Source organism: Thamnophis elegans, chromosome Z (genome assembly GCF_009769535.1).
Source record: "Thamnophis elegans isolate rThaEle1 chromosome Z, rThaEle1.pri, whole genome shotgun sequence".
NCBI lineage: Eukaryota > Metazoa > Chordata > Lepidosauria > Squamata > Colubridae > Thamnophis > Thamnophis elegans.
In genome coordinates, this window is record NC_045558.1 from 118,625,488 (window position 1) to 118,640,080 (window position 14,593).

Sequence of the window (14,593 nt, forward strand, 5' to 3'; positions counted from 1 at the left end):
GATCATGTGGTCACCATTTGCTACCTTCTCAACAGGCTTTTGACAAGCGAAATCAGATTAATAACTGCATGATTCACTTGATATCAATGGTAAAAATCTTAAAATTGGGTGTCATGTCAATGAGCATCTTGCTTGCCAACAGAAATTCTGGTTCCAATTGTGATTGAAAGCTGAGAGCCACCTGTGTAATAATAAAAAGTGTATTACACACACACACACACACACAAGCAAAATTCCCTCATTCATCACAAAATCTCCAGAACAGTAAAGCCTACAAACTTGAAATTTGGCATGTATGTTCCTCTTGGTTTCTAGGTACTCGCTAAGAAAAGATTTTTTGAAATGAAGATCAGATCATTAGTATTTCATATGCAGTATATTCATATACAATATATTAACACTCTCTGATGCTAAGGAGTTAGATGTTCTATTCTAGTGTTTCTCAACCTTGGCAATTTGAAGATGTCTGGACTTCAACTCCCAGAATTCCCCAGCCAGCGAATGCTGGCTGGGGAATTCTGGGAGTTGAAGTCCGGACATCTTCAAGTTGCCAAGGTTGAGAAACACTGTTCTATTCCCTCTCCCCACCTGAAACTTTCCAACTGCCAGTTGCCTCACATTCCATTACCTCAGTTCAGACTGGCAGATGTTCCATTCCTTCACTCAGGAGCGGTCTGGGACTCCTTACAGTACTAAACGTCGGGAGCTCACCAAAATGTATCTGCCTTCCGCGTATGGAACTGCTTCCGGATTCAAGGCGTCAGGAGCAATATTCCCTTATGTGTTTCAGTCACCGACCATCACTAAGCCAATGGATTGTGAACCAAATTTCTCCTGCAAGTGTCCCAGCCCCAACTCACTTCTTGCACTGACCTCAGTGAAGATGAATTTGTTCCTTCTACTGTAACATCAGTTAAAGGGAAAAGACTGTCTTTCTGCTGCCAGGAAGTACAACGGATGCTTCAAATTGACTTCTTTTGGATCCAGAGAGGTGAAGGGGGGGAATTTTTATGCCAACATTCAAAGTGCAGGGGCAGGCCTACCACAGGATAGGGAGTATCATGGCATGGCATCAGCAGCAACCTTCATTTCTACAGATATACTTTGTTGGTGATGATGACAATGATGTCAAGACCATGGGGATGCTACTATGGTCGTAAGTGTGAAAAATGGTCATGTAGCAAAGCACGAATATCCAGCTAGTAACTAATATATTTGTAAAACAGACTGATACATTTTCACATCAGCCAAACTTGTTTGATGAGCTGCATCTTCATCATTACGAGGTTATGTACTAATGCTGCAGTATCCTTTCTAATAAAGTTATCTAGAATGTCAATGTGAACTTTCAGAAGGTAAAACCATCAGATCAGAATGAATTTTCCCAGCAATTACAAGTACAGTGAAAACAACAGTAGTGTTGGGGCATACCATGTAATATTAACACCACTGAGAGGTTCCAGTAGGACAACTTCAGTCTTCTGTATTTCTCACTCCTATGACAACTGGGAGAAACTCAGTCAGGAAAACTTTGAGGAAATGTTTAATATCTCTCTCTCTCTCTCCTTCTCTTTCTCTTTCTCTTTCTCTTTCTTTTTGGTACCAGCTCTACAGTAGAACTAATTGTCCGGATCTGTATTTCTCAATCTTAGCAACTTTAAGGTAAATGAGCTTCAGATGTCCCCAGTCGGCATGTAGAATTTTGGTTGTTGAAGTCTACATACCTTAAAGTTGCCAGGGTTGAAAAACCCTTTTCATAATTTAATTTGCTACTCTAAATTCTATTAAAAATCTAGTGTCAGTTTGATTGTTTGCAATCTTCGACTGGGTTAAACAGTGCCCCCAAGGGCAACAGTTTTTGAATCAGCATACCTCAAATGGGCTAATTTAAAGAATGCGTCCAAAATCTGAATCTGCGGGATTAAAATTTGACAAAAAGGTGGTGGCTTCAGTACCGCTACGTGATTTCAGTCGTGTGATCATCATTTCCAATATGCCCTGTCAGTTTCTTACAAGGAAAGTAACTGAGAAAGCCAACAGGAAATCAGAAGTCACTCCCACTACCATTGTCCCATGGCCATCTCCTTCTTTCTTTGGTAAGGAAATAACTTTGAAACAATGACTCAACCTATCACAGGTTGTCTACTCCTTTTTATAACAAGAAATAAACTGCATTCTTTTTGCAACCCAAACTACTACAAAGCAAGGAAATAATTCTTCCCCTGTGCCAACATTGCTGTTTGTTCAGGGATGAATGCAAATCAGAGTCCCTCCTTTGGCAAATAGAAATTTAAGTCATCTCTCTTCTTATCAGAGGTCATCACCGCATACAGTAGAAACAACATCCATAGATTAATTTCTGTTTGTCTGAGTGAGTATGCGCTACCCAATCAATTTCCATAAGAGCCCTCCTGGAGCCAGTAAGGATAGGAAAATTCCTGCCTCCTTGAGGAATGTTACTCAAAATTTTATAGACGTCTGAGACATAGTCTCTTGGCTAATTGTTGGCATTTCAAATACTGTTATCCTCATCTCATGATTTTGGTTGTCTTTTAAAAAAAACTTCAAACCTTTCCAACTCTGTATCAGATTTTGAATGTTGAATCAAAATGAAACCTGTAGATTTTGTGAAATGACTATTTTACTAAAGGCTTGAATTCAGTTCTATACAGCTTGTTCACTTATGGTCAAATCCTGCTGCATTCAGTGGGTTCCCTCTCCTGCAACTCAAGAAGTAAAAGTGCAACCTCACAGTGTAATTGAAGTGCAGCCTTTTCTGCATGTATTTGACAAAACCCTTAATCTTTATGGGCCTGTTAGATATTTAGGTACCAGTAGATGCTCTGTGACTGTGCTGTAATACCATAAATTCACCCAAAAATTTATTAGTCTAGAAATTCTTAGTTGACTCTAACTCAACATTATTTTTGAACTTATTAATCTGAATGGGCATGGTGATGTTGATTTATCAGACTGCCATAGCCTGTTGTTATTTAGTTATTTATTACATTTATATAGTATATAGCTGCCCATCTCATGCATATGACTTCAAATGGCATACACATTTAAAAGACAATCAACAAAATTCAAACACAATTGTTAAAAACAGTTTTTTAAAAAAAAAACCCCACTTATAACAAAAAGAAATGCATTCTAAACTTGTACTGTATATGTTATATTGTCTTCCAATAGTTGAGAATTGTTAACTGTTTAGTTCTTTTATCAATTGCCTTTTCTAATATTGTCTGTCTGTCTGTCTGTCTGTCTGTCTGTCTGTCTGTCTATCTATCTATCTATCTATCTATCTATCTATCTATCTATCTATCTATCTATCTATCTATCTATCTACTCTACCTTCTACCATCTACCATCTACCATCTACCATTTATCTATATACCACTAAAGACATTATCTAAGTATTTCAGATTCCAAGAAAAATTCCAATAAATTGAATCAATCTAACATTAAAGCAATGAAAATCAATTAAGAATGGTAATCCCTCTCTATTCCTAACTAAACTGCGTTTCTGGCCTTCCTACTGTAAAAAAAAAAAATCAAGCGTAAGCATTATGGAACAGACAGAGTAATATTTTCTGGTGTTATCTGAGAAGAAGAAAAATAAATATATGTATTATGGCTAAGTTGATTGAAAGTACATAAACAGGATAATGCCTGAACTACTAAATCAGATTAAAGCTGTGACAAGTCCCGGGTCAACTTCCTATCATGGCACAAAACCAGATTGGCCAAATATAGCCTATACACATGTTGGAATTCCAGGACCTATCAGTCATTGCCAGCATGATCAATGGTGGGGGATGCCACCCTTTCCCTGTCCCTAAATTGCTGTAGGAATTGATTGCCTTGAGATCAGAAGCTTCCAAAAAGATTACACCCTTTGAGTACATTCTTTCTCGTGTCCAGAGCCAATACAAGTCCTGAGCAGTGTTTAGGCTTGTCTTTTGAACTGCTTGATTAGATTTGCCTCTTACTCCTTCTGAGGCAGATAAAATGAACTTTTGAAATGGACTGAGACCTTCAGCCAGCACACAAACAGCCACCTTTTCCATCTGTGGCCAATCCACAATTTTCAAAGCAATTTAGAGGAGAAATCACAGCTTCTTTACAACTCAGAAATCTGCATTTTACAATGTATGCTTAAGTATCTGTCCTCCAGCCTTCCTCTTTTTTCCTCAGAATTGTTTCTCCTTCCTTCCTTCTCATCTTCTCTTCCTACCTTCCCCAAAACAATCACACTGGAAATAATTTTTCCGTAAAAAAAATATAGCAGTTAAGTTTGGAGAATTAATTTCTCCAAAACTCCTATACATATAAACAGAACAGAAAAAGGTTTTTTTTTAAGAGCGGGGGGGGGGGGGAGCGTTTATGCAGAAATGATTTAGTGATTTTTCTACAGCAGAGAAAAATCACTAATCTTGATTTACCCTATAGTACTATTTCAGAAATGGCTGTCCAATCTCTTCTTTAAAACCTCCAGTGATGGAGTAGTCACCACTTCAGAAGGCAAGCTGTTCCACTGGTTAATTATTCTCATTGTCAGAAAAGTTATCCTTAGTTCTAGATTGCTTCTCTCCTTGGTAAGTTTCCATCTGTTACTTGTCCTGCCCTCAAGTGCTTTGGAGAAAAGGTTGATCCCCTCTTCTCTATGACAGGCTATCAAATATTAGAAGACTCCTATTAAAGTAAAACTAAGGTCATGTGACCATTTCGTTGAACCACCAGAAAAAGTTGGATTCCATTGTCTTGGAAAGACAATGTCTGAAGAATAGAAAATGGATTTGGATGGTGATTTTGGTAAGCAAGAGACTGCTTTATATATAGCATGATGAGGTGATCAATCTATGAGGATTTGAATTGGGTCATTGTGGTTTCTGCACACCAGGCAATTCATATACATTGGGTTGCCTAGGTTAGTGTTCCAGGGATCTATGGGCTAAGCAAAGGCCATGCCAATGTATTGGCTGGCATCCCAGAAAGTGAAATGGGAATGTTTAAGTCCTACCAGTTTGGGTATGTTGTGGAGGGCTATTGCTTCTCACAAAAAGTAGATGCCAACTTAGAATCTGTGAAAGCCAGAGAGTTCGTGAAATATTTTGTCTTTTGTTTTCTCTTAAAGATAATAAATCAAAAGAAAGAAAGAAAGAAAAGCAAATAAAAACTATACATACACACACATAGGTGTGTGAATTCTCCTGTACAGAAGACAGACAGACAGACAGACAGACAGACAGACAGATAGAGACAGACAGACAGACAGACAGACAATAGATAAAAGGTGATAGACGATATAGCCAGCAGTGTGTGGCAACAGCCACGAAAGCTAATACAATCTTTGGTTGTATAAACGGAGATATGGAAACAAAATCATGTGAAGTATTAGTACTACTATATAAAACATTAGTTACCTGAACGATCATGGAATGTATGTACCGATGAGGCCCTGGGGATCAGAGGAAGTGTCATATGTGGAGATAGGACCCAGGTATGGATGGAAAGGAGTGTGAGGAATATGAATTCTGTTAAAACTTTTTCTCTTGTCTCCATTTCTTTGTCTTACAACAAACAATAATTTTGCTCTTTCTTGTCTTCTCTCACTGCAGAAGGAGGCAGGGGTCGTGGGGATGGTAGTGGGGATGCTACCTCAGACAAAAACATAAAACTGCTTTTATTTTTCTCTGCAGAAGGAGGGGCTTGTGGGGGAGTGGGGGTGCTGCCTTGAGACAAAATTGTTTGTTCTTTTATTCTGCTCTGCAATAGGAAGGTGGGGAGGCTGCACAGTCGTAGTGGGACAGAAGTTAGGACCTTACCTATTAGAAAATCATTAGCCAGGATATTAGACACAAGAATAGCTCGCTTCTAAGAAAAACCCCCAAAACCACATAGCTGGCACACTTTGCAAGATACCACTGACCTGGGTTAGCAGGTGACACGACATTTAGCTATTTAGCATAACAAGCGCAAGAGCTTTCGAACCAGGGTCCTTATATCTTGGTACCAAAATAAAAGTGTAATTCTGTATCACACCTTGTGTCTGGTGACTTATCAGACTTTGCTTCGACACCAAGCAAGAGCCCAGTTTTGGGGACAACATACGCATGGAATAATGCATCCAATATTGGTCACCACATTACAAAAAAGATGTTGAGATTTTGGAAAAAGTCCAGAGAAGAGCAATTAGCATAAATACAGGCAGTGGTGAAATTCAAAAAAAAAAAAATTCTACCAGTTCTGTGAGCGTGGCTTGGTGGGCGTGGCAGAGGAAGGATACTGAAAAATCTCCATTCCCTCCCCACTCTGGCGCCAGCCAGAGGTGGTATTTGCTGGTTCTCTGAACTACTCAATATTTCTGCTCCCAGTTCTCCAGAACCTGTCAGAACCTGCTGAACTTCACCCCTAAATTTAAGGCCTGGAGACTAAAACATACAAAGAACAGTTTCAGGAACTGGACATGGCTAGTCTAGAGAAAAGAAGGACTAGTGGGGACATGATAGCAGTATTCCAGTATTTCAGGGGTTGCCATAAAGAAGAGGAGGACAATTTATTTTCCGAAGCACCAGAAGGCAAGATGAGAAACAATGGATGGAAACTAATCAAGGAGAGAAGCAACCTGGAATTAAGAAGAAACTTCGTAACAATGAGAACAATTACTCAGTGGAATGGCTATCCTTCAGAAGTTGTAAGTGCTTCATCAATGGAAGTTTTTAAGAAGAGACTGGACAGCCACTTGACTGAAAAGGCATAGGGTCTCCTGCTGGAGCAGGGGATTGAACTAGAAGACGGTCATATTGTTGATTATGATTAAAGCTATACAATATAGTTTTACACAGCTATTTCAGTGAGATGCCACAATCCCATTTCACTATAATCAAGCATAATTTACCTCTTGTTCATGTCACAGGTTGTCAGGTTTTTCCATCCACAGAATAATTGGGGCTATCAATTTATCTTTCCTTTGTTGGGCTATTCTCTTCATGTCAATCTTAAGAAAAGGGTAGAGAATGTAACGCCATTGAGGGGCCTTTAGTTTCCATGTAACAGATAGATAGTTGAAAAGAAAGTAGAGGTCCGAACATATTAACACCTGCCTTAAGGTCCAATTAATATGAATGATTACTACTTCCCAGGAGAGTCAGCCAGTGAGGTTAATTAGAATTACATGTGAGACAAAAGGGAATACAGAGACTTTCCGACGTCAGAATTTACAACTAATTATTATTAAAATGTTTTGTGATTTTGCCCTTTTAAGATTATGGACAATTCCCTTCTCTCTCAAACAATGGCCTCTGCTTTTTCAGTGACTTTAAAGTTATATTTGACCTCAATTCTTTCCTGTTCCACAAAAGGTCCAGGAAATTATAATCAGCCTGTTTATTCTGATGAAGTTGATGACAAGCTTTAGCAAGATGTTAATAATGGAAAACAGTGTTTTTCCAACTTTGACAACTTTAAGATGGGTCTTAAACTTTAAGAATTCTGCGAGTTGAAGTCTGCATATATTAAAATTCCCATGGTTGAAAAATATTGTTTTTACATACTTAACAATGTATTGTTAAAGCGATAAAAAAAAGACAGGCCTTCAGCAAGCAGAATGAACTCCTGTTTGAGGCTTTTAAAGTGTGATGAAAAAGAGCAACAGATAGATAAGTTACAGAAGGTTTTTGACAAAATCCTTTTCAAAACTCTTGAAATTAAAAAATAATCAGAGATCTTCTTAAAAATCAGTAATCTGCTAAAGAACAGAGCACACTTCCAATGGTGGGATTATTATTATTTTTACTACCGGTTCTGTGGGGTGTGTCTTGGTGGGCGTGGCAGGGGAAGGTTACTGCAAAATCTCCATGTCTTCCTGATCAGCTGGGACTCGGGAGGCAGAGAACAGATGGGGGCAGGGCCAGTCAGAGGTGGCATTTACTGAACTCCTCAAAATTTCTGCTATCAGTTCTCTGGAACTGGTCAGAACCTACTAAATATCACCTCTACACCCTTCCCTCTTTAGAAGAAAAACAAAGACAAGTTCATTTAGTAACCATTCAAAGTTACAATGGCACTGAAAAGAGATTTATAACCGTTTTTCACATTTACAACCATTGCACCATTCCCACAGTGATGCGATCAAAATTTAGATGCTTGGCATCTGACTCATAATTATGATTTTTGCAGTATCCCAGGGTCATGTGATCCCCTTTTGCAACATTCTGACAAGCAAAGTCAATGCGGAAACCAGATTCACTTAACAACCATGTTACTAACTTAACAATTGTAGTGATTTACTTAACAACTGTGGCAAGAAAAGTCGTAAAATGGGCAAAGCTCACTTAACAAAACTTTTCATTTAGCAACAGAAATTTTGGGTTCAATTGTAGTCACAAGTCGAAAACTACTTGTAGTGACAGCAAAACATATGAAGGTTATCAACTATGGTCCATATAATTTGGATTTTCTATAAATTGGATGAACCCCAACTGCAAATTAAAATGCTTGTCTTAAAAAAGCAGACAGTAAGAATTAGTCATCGGTTTTTGCAATGGAGGGGTATAAATACAAGTTCTACATGGATTAAAAGTAGATCTATTTTTGTTTGGTGGTCCCAAAGGGAATTTTTTCAAGAGGCAACTGGACTTCTTTGTTTTTCCCTTGAGACATTTTACTTCCCATCCGAGAAGCTTCTTCGGTTCTGAATGAATGGTAGAGAATGGAAGGATTGTGGAAAGAATGAAAGTCTCATTGCCTCTTGAAAAAACACCTTTGGGATAACCATGACCTGGATGACATAGACATTTGCTTGGTTATTTTAGGGTTGGCTGCAGTGGTTCTTCCTTGATATCTCCTTTAAATTGGTCCTTGCCGGGTCTTCTGAGAAACTCCAGGAATTCATGTGAATTAAAGTTGTGAGTGTCCAAAGCAGCCTGGCAGGCAGATTTTGCCACAAACATATCTGAATTGCCATGTGGGAAGAGAAGATTATCCACCAGAAGCAAGATTTGCTTCAGACATCCCATTCTGCTGATTTCTGAGTTTGCCTCTGAGAGAGAGAAAAATCAAGCCATTTTCCCCTCTAGTGCAATCATATAAGACTGCAGGATACTTAAGACCCCTGGCTTTGAGCAATCTTCCACCTCTCTGAGATGCATTTCTTTCCCAGAAAAACTCAACAACCAGTTAATGGATTTGGGGGCGGGGGTAAATAGTAGATTTTTAGCTGAGATATTGTCAGCTGAGCTGGGGAGGGAATAAGTTTTTCGTTTCCCCACTAAATCAACTGGTTGCAAGCTAAGTAGAGGGCAGGAAATGCGTTACAGGCACTGCTTATTCCCCTCCTGGGCCCAAGGCTGCAGATTTCCTGTGCTGGGCCCTGGCCTGTGTGGGAGGCTCAAACATGAATCTGAAGGTAGATATACACAGCAGAGAAAATTGACTGAAAGAAGTTCCTGCCCGTCTGGAAAGTTATTGTAGTGTATGAGAGCTGGGAAAACCTGCAAGCTGAGGCTAAAACTCCTAATTACTCAAAGAAATAGAGAACAGATGAGGTAGATTGGAGGAACCACAGAGTAACTACTTGTTGATTACAGGGTACTTGCAAATTTCCCAGGGAGATAGATCTTACACCTGAAGTGTAAGTTTAGACTGCAGACATTACCAATAAAGGAGAATATTTGTAGCTCAGGGTTGAAATGAAAGGGTCCTCGGTATTCTCTGACCTTGGTGGTTTTCTTGCAGACATTTCATTACCCAAACTAGGTAACATCATCAGTGCTCATGATGCACTGGTGGTGTTACCTAGTTTGGGTAATGAAATGTCTGCAAGAAAACAACCAAGGTCAGAGAGCACCAAGGACCCCTCAATATAGATAGTATAGTATGGTATGGTATGGTATGGTATGGTATGGTATGGTATGGTATGGTATGGTATGGTATGGTATGGTATGGTATGGAATGGTATGGTAGGGTAGGGTAGGGTAGGGTAGGCAGTGGTGGGTTTCAAAAAAGTTTGGAACCTCTTCTGTGGGTGTGGCCTGCTTTCCAGGTCCACTGGTGGAACCTCTTCTAACCGGTTCGGTAGATTTGACGAACCTGTTCTACCGAATAGGGGTGAAGTGATAGGAACCCACCTCTGAGGGTAGGGTAAGGTAAGGTAAGGTAAGGTAAGGTAAGGTAGGGTAGGGAAGGGTAGGGTAGGGTAGGGTAGGGTAGGGTAGGGTAGGGTAGGGTAGGGTAGTATAGTATAGTATAGTATAGTATAGTATAGTATAGTATAGTATAGTATAGTATAGTATAGTATAGTATAGTATAGTATAGCCTTTATCGTCATTGTACATCATGTATACAATGAAATTGGCTTTAGCCTCACTGGTGCAATCCATGACCAAAAATATAAACAACATAAATAGTATAAAGAATAATCCCTGTCCGAGTAATTAAGAGGGGAAAGAAAGAAAGAAAAAGAAAAACTAGTCATACGTTTCCACGTGTGCATGGAGTGGTTGTATTTAAGAGTCTGCCCGCCCAAGGATAGAGACTATTTTAAAACCTATTTGTTTGACTGGCTATGTTTTGATGTCTTCTGCCCGATGGTAGTAGTGCGAATAGACACTGACCAGGGTGTGGATCATCTCTGAGTATCTTCCTTACTCTGCTAAAGCAGCGAGATCTCCCGATGTCATCCAGTGGTGTTAGAGGGCAACCAATGGTTTCTTGTGCCAAATTGATCACTCTGCAGTGCCTTCCTGCCAGCAGCAGTTAAACCAGCATACCATATTGTAATGCAGTATGTGAGGGCACTTTCTATTGTGGGCCGATATATAGTTACTAGACTACAGAGATAGAGATAGAGTGAAAGGGGCTAGGGTTGCATTATTGGGTGACTTACAATAACCTGATCAAATCTATCCCACAAGGTTGCTGTGAGAATAACAGCAGGAGAACCAAGTAAAGTCTGTTTACAATACCAGCTTATCTGTCTTTAGATCAGGGGTGAAATTCAGCAGGTTCTGACAGGTTCTGGAGAACCGGTAGTGAAAATTTTGAGTAGTTCAAAGAACCAGCAAATGCCACCTCTGGCTGGCCCCAGAATGGGCTGGGAATGGAGATTTTGCAGTATCCTTCCCCCACAAATGGGGAGGAAATGGGATTTTGCAGTATCCTTCCCCTCCTACGTCCACAGAACCAATAGTAAAAAAAATTGAATTTCACTACTGTTGTAGATATACGTATTCCTCATACCGATATGAACTGCAAGTGTTAGATTGGGTAATGGATAGGCACACACAGGCTTAACAGTAACAACAGCTCTTTATTGTGAGAACAATCCAGTGAAGGTTGAGTCTGACAGCAGCTCTTTTATAGGGAGCTGGCAGACCCTTTGACCAATAGAATTAAACATCTGTACCCCCCTTGAACACAGCTGGTGTGGGTGTGGTCATCGGAACGCCCGGCCTGGGGTCTCTGAAGCCGGCGTGGGTGTGCTCAGCGGCAGCGGCAGTGGGTCGCCCAGCTTGGGATCTCTGCAGCCAGCGTGGGACATGTCATCTCCTCATTCCATCTCCCCGTGATGTCATCCTGTTTGGTTGATGCCACACTCTCCTCTATGCTATACTGCAACAGAACTTCATTCCCTTCGGGAACTCCCCCTTTCCCGGGGATGGCCTTCTTGCCTATCAGGACACTTCCTTAATGACGGATCTACGAGAAATGTCTGGCCATGAACTGGGCCAGCAAAGCCAATGTGCAAAGTCAATGTGCACCCCAGACCATGGTGTATGAGGTCTCTCCCACTCCTTAGCGGGCGCCTCTGGGGGAGCTGGTCTGGACTCCTGGCATGGTGGGCAGGTAGCCACCCACTCTTCTATCTCCCTGTCCATGTTAGGCCACCACACATAACTCCTAGCCAAAGACTTCATCCTGACAATTCCAGGATGCCCAACGTGTAAAGTCTCTAATACTGCAATGCGCCGCTTGGGTGGAACAACTACCCGGTCCCCCCACAGTAAACAACCATTAATAACCAATAACTAATCACGTTTGGCAAAATACATTTTAAAATCAACCCCAACCGGCCCCTTTTGAACATCTAGTTCAAAATTTGCTTGATGGTGGAGTCCTTGGCAGAGTGATGGGCAACGTCACTGGACGAGACAGGCCCAGTCTCAAGGCAGTCAATGAGGAGGACTGGCACCTCAGGGGTAGGGTCAGCAAGAAGTTCAGGCAGCGGGTAGCAGCTCAACATGTCAGCATGCCCCAAAGTGGAGCCTGGTCAGTAGGAGTAGGCAGCTAGGAAGATGGTCCACCTGATCATTTGTGGAGAAAGTGACACTGGGGTAGGTCGGTTCCCAGCCATTAAGCCCAACAACGGCTTGTGGTCTGTAACCAGTTCGAAGTCCTGGCCATATAGCTAAGCTGGAACCTCTTTACTCCGGCCACTGCAGCCAAAGCCTCATGGTCCAACTGGCTGTAGTTCCGCTCAGCGGTAAAATGCAATAGGGGCTTCAGTTCCGTTGGGCATGCGGTGGCTGAGGACAGCGCCGACGCCGAAGGGGGAAGTGTCACAGGTCAGCACCAACGGCAGGGTCTGGCTGTATTGGACTAGAAAGGAGTCCACCGATAGGAGTCGTTTTACCGCGGCAAATGCGGCAGCCTCGGCTCTGCCCCAGGACCACTTCGTGTTCTTAGCCAGGAGACGGTGTAAGAGCTCAGCAATGGTGGCTTTCTGTTTGAGAAAGAAGCTGTAGAAATTAAGGAGCCCAAGGAATGCTTGCAGCTCGGTTTGATTGCGAGGTGGGGGGGGGGTCCTGAATAGCTTTAATTTTTTGTGTAGTCAGGTGAATCCCAGAACCATCGATCAGGTACCCTAGGAATTCAACCCTTGGCACATTTATTTGGCATTTCTCTTTTTTGAGACAGAGGCCTTTGTCTCTAATTCGAGCCAAAACTGTTCATATGCATTTTAAAAATTGTGCCTCGTTTGCAGCTGATATCAAGATGTTGTCGAAATAGGGGATGACTCCTGAAATCCCCTGCAAAAGCCATTCCATGACACTTTGGGACAGTCCAGGGGTGATACTAATGCCGAATTGCAAGGGTGACATTTGAATGCACCCCTGTACGTCACAATGGTTTGGGCTTCTGCCGTAGTGCCATCTTCAGGCAATTGTTGGTATGCTTGCACCATGTCCAATTTTGCGAAGATTTTTCCTGGGCCTAGGGCAGTGGTGGGATTCAAATAATTTAACAACCGGTTCTCTGCCCTAATGACCAGTTGGGTAGGTGGGACTCAGTGGTCATGTGAATGGGTGGGAGTGGCCAACTCAATGTCACTCAAGTCGATGGGCACTTCACCTTAGCTGTTACAATGTAATAAGGGTTAACCGGAGAGGCAGTTTCTGTAAGCAGGGCAATAAAGATTAGGGTAGAAACAACACCAGAATGTTTCCTTTCTGCCTTCCTCATAGGATTAGCCCTGTAAAATGGGACAAAACAAAAGGAGATTTCTTTCAACAACCGGTTCTCCGAACTGTTTAGAAAGTTAACAAACGGTTCTCCTGAATAGGTGCGAACTGGCTGAATCCCACTACTGGCCTAGTGAATGGAGTAGGTGCTGTACAATGGGTACAGGGTGGGCACTAAGGTGTAGCGCTTTATTTATTGTGCACTTATAGTCCACGTGGATGCGGACAGTCCCATCAGATTTGACAGGTGTCACTATAGTGGTCTCCCAGCTTGCGTGATCAACTGGTTCTAGGATTCCCTGGCTCACAAGCTTGTCAATTTCCCTATCAATTTTGGGGCGGAGAGCAAAAGGTATTCCCCTGGGTTTTAGCCTAACTGGGGCTATGTTGGGGTCCAAACTAAAGGAAATTGGAGTCCCCACATACTTACCCAGACTGGTGATGAAGACGTCCTCGAACTCCTTAAAGATGGCCTCAGCGTCGTCATCTTTCAAGGTATTGATACTGGTCACTTCTAGGCCCAGGGCTTGGAACCAATCTAGCCCTAGGAGGCTCTGCAGGTTGCCACTGACCACTGGCACTGGGAGTTTCCCGCTGAACTGCTTGAATTTCACCTGGAAGGTGCCTTGGCCCATGATGGGGACCCGGTTTCCCTGGTAATCGTGATGGGTAGGGTAGACCATGGCATGATGGTCAGCGATGATTCGGTGTCGATCTCTATCTCACATGGAGAGTCCTCGATTAGGACTGTGACCTTCAGCTTTTTTGGCCGCCTCGTGTGGACTTGGCTGATTGACGTGTGGTAGGTGACTCTATTGTTGCCTTCTGAGCACCGTGGTGGCTTCTGCCAGGCCCCTGGGTTGGGCCTCTGTTGGTGGCTTGGTGCGCTTCTAGGCTGCCAGGTGTGGCAGGGAATTCACTCTGGCACACCTTGACGATGTGCCCCTTTCGCTCACAGCGCTGGCAAGTTGCGTCGCAGAAATGGCAAGCCGATCTGGCATGGTCTTCTCTGCAGCTAGCGCAAGGCAGGAGACACGATTTGAATTTGCGCGCCGGCTAGGCGTGCTACTGCGCATGCAGCAGCTGTCATCTTCCTCGCCTTCTGAGCTCTCAAGCTCTGCAGCCTCGTG